Source organism: Argopecten irradians, chromosome 10 (genome assembly GCF_041381155.1).
Source record: "Argopecten irradians isolate NY chromosome 10, Ai_NY, whole genome shotgun sequence".
NCBI classification, from domain to species: domain Eukaryota; kingdom Metazoa; phylum Mollusca; class Bivalvia; order Pectinida; family Pectinidae; genus Argopecten; species Argopecten irradians.
The window spans coordinates 37,280,297-37,286,406 of NC_091143.1; positions in this window are offsets into that span (position 1 = coordinate 37,280,297).

Sequence of the window (6,110 nt, forward strand, 5' to 3'; positions counted from 1 at the left end):
AAAATCTGACATCATTTATATAACAGGAAAATCTAACATCATTTATAACAGGAAAATCTGACATCATTTATAACAGGAAAATCTGACATCATTTATATAACAGGAAAATCTAACATCATTTATAATAGGAAAATCTGAAATCATTTATAATAGGAAAATCTGATATCATTTATAATAGGAAAATCTGATATCATTTATAATAGGAAAATCTGATATCATTTATAATAGGAAAATCTGACATCATTTATAACAGGAAAATCTGACATCATTTATAATAGGAAAATCTGATATCATTTATAACAGGAAAATCTAACATCATTTATAATAGGAAAATCTGGCATCATTTATAATAGGAAAATCTGATATCATTTATAATAGGAAAATCTGATATCATTTATAACAGGAAAATCTGACATCATTTATAATAGGAAAATCTGATATCATTTATAACAGGAAAATCTGACATCATTTATAACAGGAAAATCTGACATCATTTATAATAGGAAAATCTGATATCATTTATAATAGGAAAATCTGATATCATTTATAATAGGAAAATCCGATATCATTTATAATAGGAAAATCTGACATCATTTATAACAGGAAAATCTGACATCATTTATAATAGGAAAATCTGATATCATTTATAACAGGAAAATCTAACATCATTTATAACAGGAAAATCTGACATCATTCATAACAGGAAAATCTGACATCATTTATAATAGGAAAATCTGATATCATTTATAACAGGAAAATCTGATATCATTTATAACAGGAAAATCTGACATCATATATAACAGGGAAATCTGACATCATATATAACAGGAAAATCTGATATCATTCATATAACAGGAAAATCTGATATCATTTATAATAGGAAAATCTGATATCATTTATAACAGGAAAATCTGATATCATTTATAATAGGAAAATCTGATATCATTTATAACAGGAAAATCTGACATCATTTATAATAGGAAAATCTAACATCATTTATAACAGGAAAATCTGACATCATTTATAACAGGAAAATCTGACATCATTTATAACAGGAAAATCTAACATCATTTATAACAGGAAAATCTGACATCATTTATAACAGGAAAATCTGACATCATTTATAACAGGAAAATCTGACGTCATTTATAACAGGAAAATCTGACATCATTTATAACAGGAAAATCTGACATCATTTATAACAGGAAAATCTAACATCATTTATAGCAGAAAAATCTGACATCATTTATAACAGGAAAATCTTATATCATTTATAACAGGAAAATCTTATATCATTTATAATAGGGAAATCTGACATCATTTATAATAGGAAAATCTGATATCATTTATAATAGGAAAATCTGACATCATTTATATAACAGGAAAATCTAACATCATTTATAACAGGAAAATCTAACATCATTTATAACAGGAAAATCTGACATCATTTATAATAGGAAAATCTGATATCATTTATAACAGGAAAATCTGACATCATTTATAATAGGAAAATCTGACATCATTTATAACAGGAAAATCTGACATCATTTATAACAGGAAAATCTGATATCATTTATAACAGGAAAATCTGACATCATTTATAACAGGAAAATCTGACATCATTTATAATAGGAAAATCTGACATCATTTATAATAGGAAAATCTAACATCATTTATAATAGGAAAATCTAACATCATTTATAATAGGAAAATCTGACATCATTTATAACAGGAAAATCTGAAATCATTTATAACAGGAAAATCTGACATCATTCATAACAGAAAAATCTGATATCATTTATAACAGGAAAATCTGACATCATTTATAACAGGAAAATCTGATATCATTTATAACAGGGAAATCTGACGTCATTTATAACAGGAAAATCTGATATCATTTATAACAGGAAAATCTGATATCATTTATAAAGAGGAAAATCTGACATCATTTATAACAGGAAAATCTGATATCATTTATAACAGGGAAATCTGACGTCATTTATAACAGGAAAATCTGATATCATTTATAACAGGAAAATCTGATATCATTTATAACAGGAAAATCTGACATCATTTATAACAGGAAAATCTGATATCATTTATAACAGGGAAATCTGACGTCATTTATAACAGGAAAATCTGATATCATTTATAACAGGAAAATCTGATATCATTTATAACAGGAAAATCTGACATCATTTATAACAGGAAAATCTGACATCATTTATAATAGGAAAATCTGACATCATTTATAATAGGAAAATCTGATATCATTTATAATAGGAAAATCTGATATCATTTATAATAGGAAAATCTGACATCATTTATATAACAGGAAAATCTGACATCATTTATAACAGGAAAATCTGACATCATTTATAACAGGAAAATCTGATATCATTTATAATAGGAAAATCTGACATCATTTATAATAGGAAAATCTGACATCATTTATAATAGGAAAATCTGACATCATTTATAACAGGAAAATCTGACATCATTTATAACAGGAAAATCTGACATCATTTATAACAGGAAAATCTGACATCATTTATAACAGGAAAATCTGACATCATTTATAATAGGAAAATCTGACATCATTTATAATAGGAAAATCTGACATCATTTATAATAGGAAAATCTGACATCATTTATAACAGGAAAATCTGACATCATTTATAACAGGAAAATCTGACATCATTTATAACAGGAAAATCTGACATCATTTATAACAGGAAAATCTGACATCATTTATAATAGGAAAATCTAACATCATTTATAATAGGAAAATCTGAACATCATTTATAATAGGAAAATCTGACATCATTTATAACAGGAAAATCTGACATCATTTATTGATCATTATAACAGGAAAATCTGACATCATTTATAATAGGAAAATCTGACATCATTTATAACAGGAAAATCTGACATCATTTATAACAGGAAAATCTGACATCGTTTATAACAGGGAAATCTGACATCATTTATAATAGGAAAATCTGACATCATTTATTACAGGAAAATCTGACATCATTTATAACAGGAAAATCTGATATCATTTATAACAGGAAAATCTGACATCATTTATAATCAGGAAAATCTGATATCATTTATAACAGGAAAATCTGACATCATTTATAACAGGAAAATCTGACATCATTTATAACAGGAAAATCTGACATCATTTATAATAGGAAAATCTGATATCATTTATAACAGGAAAATCTGACATCATTTATAACAGGAAAATCTGACATCATTATATAACAGGAAAAATCTTTAAGGAAATCATATATATAACAGGAAAATCTGACATCATTTATAACAGGAAAATCTGACATCATTTATAACAGGAAAATCTGATATCATTTATAACAGGAAAATCTGACATCATTTATAACAGGAAAATCTGACATCATTTATAACAGGAAAATCTGACATCATTTATAACAGGAAAATCTGACATCATTTATAACAGGAAAATCTGACATCATTTATAACAGGAAAATCTGACATCATTTATAACAGGAAAATCTGACATCATTTATAACAGGAAAATCTGACATCATTTATAACAGGAAAATCTGACATCATTTATAACAGGAAAATCTGACATCATTTATAACAGGAAAAATCTGACATCATTTATAACAGGAAAATCTGACATCATTTATAACAGGAAAATCTGACATCATTTATAACAGAAAATCTGACATCATTTATAACAGGAAAATCTGACATCATTTATAACAGGAAAATCTTATATCATTTATAATAGGGAAATCTGACATCATTTATAATAGGAAAATCTGATATCATTTATAATAGGAAAATCTGACATCATTTATATAACAGGAAAATCTAACATCATTTATAACAGGAAAATCTAACATCATTTATAACAGGAAAATCTGACATCATTTATAATAGGAAAATCTGATATCATTTATAACAGGAAAATCTGACATCATTTATAATAGGAAAATCTGACATCATTTATAACAGGAAAATCTGACATCATTTATAACAGGAAAATCTGACATCATTTATAACAGGAAAATCTGACATCATTTATAACAGGAAAATCTGACATCATTTATAATAGGAAAATCTGACATCATTTATAATAGGAAAATCTAACATCATTTATAATAGGAAAATCTAACATCATTTATAATAGGAAAATCTGACATCATTTATAACAGGAAAATCTGAAATCATTTATAACAGGAAAATCTGACATCATTCATAACAGAAAAATCTGATATCATTTATAACAGGAAAATCTGACATCATTTATAACAGGAAAATCTGATATCATTTATAACAGGGAAATCTGACGTCATTTATAACAGGAAAATCTGATATCATTTATAACAGGAAAATCTGATATCATTTATAATAGGAAAATCTGACATCATTTATAACAGGAAAATCTGATATCATTTATAACAGGGAAATCTGACGTCATTTATAACAGGAAAATCTGATATCATTTATAACAGGAAAATCTGATATCATTTATAACAGGAAAATCTGACATCATTTATAACAGGAAAATCTAACATCATTTATAACAGGGAAATCTGACGTCATTTATAACAGGAAAATCTGAAATCATTTATAACAGGAAAATCTGACATCATTCATAACAGAAAAATCTGACATCATTTATAACAGGAAAATCTGACATCATTTATAATAGGAAAATCTGATATCATTTATAATAGGAAAATCTGACATCATTTATAACAGGAAAATCTGATATCATTTATAATAGGAAAATTTGACATCATTTATAATAGGAAAATCTGACATCATTTATAACAGGAAAATCTGACATCATTTATAACAGGAAAATCTGACATCATTTATAACAGGAAAATCTGACATCATTTATAACAGGAAAATCTGACATCATTTATAACAGGAAAATCTGACATCATTTATAATAGGAAAATCTGACATCATTTATAACAGGAAAATCTGACATCATTTATAACAGGAAAATCTGACATCATTTATAACAGGAAAATCTAACATCATTTATAATAGGAAAATCTGACATCATTTATAACAGGAAAATCTGACATCATTTATAATAGGAAAATCTGACATCATTTATAACAGGAAAATCTGACATCATTTATAACAGGAAAATCTGACATCATTTATAACAGGAAAATCTGACATCATTTATAATAGGAAAATCTGACATCATTTATAATAGGAAAATCTAACATCATTTATAATAGGAAAATCTAACATCATTTATAATAGGAAAATCTGACATCATTTATAACAGGAAAATCTGACATCATTTATATAACAGGAAAATCTGATATCATTTATAATAGGAAAATCTGACATCATATATAACAGGAAAATCTGACATCATTTATAACAGGAAAATCTGACATCATTTATAACAGGAAAATCTGACATCATTTATAACAGGAAAATCTGACATCATTTATAACAGGAAAATCTGACATCATTTATAACAGGAAAATCTGACATCATTTATAACAGGAAAATCTGATATCATTTATAGCAGGAAAATCTGACATCATTTATATCAGGGGAAATTTGACATCATTTATCACAGGAAAATCTGACATCATTTATATCAGGGGAAATTTGACAACATTTATATCAGGGAAATCTGACATCATTTATCACAGGGAAATCTGACATCATTTATATCAGGGAAATCTGACATCTTTTATAACAGGAAAATCTTATATCATTTATAATAGGAAAATCTGACATAATTTATATAAGGAAAATCTGACATCATTAATAACAGGAAAATTTGTGCTTAGTCGACCACATGAAAAGTCCTCAACCTGCAAACATCTCATGACTGAGTCTCACATTGTGTGAGACAATCATCTCACAATTGAATCTCAAATTGTGTGAGTCAATCATCTCACGATCGAGTCTCACTTTGTATTAGACAATCACCTCATGACTGAGTCTCACATTGTGTGAGACAATCATCTCATGACTGAGTCTCACATTGTGTGAGTCAATCATCTCATGACTGAGTCTCACATTGTGTGAGACAATCATCTCATGACTGAGTCTCACATTGTGTGAGACAA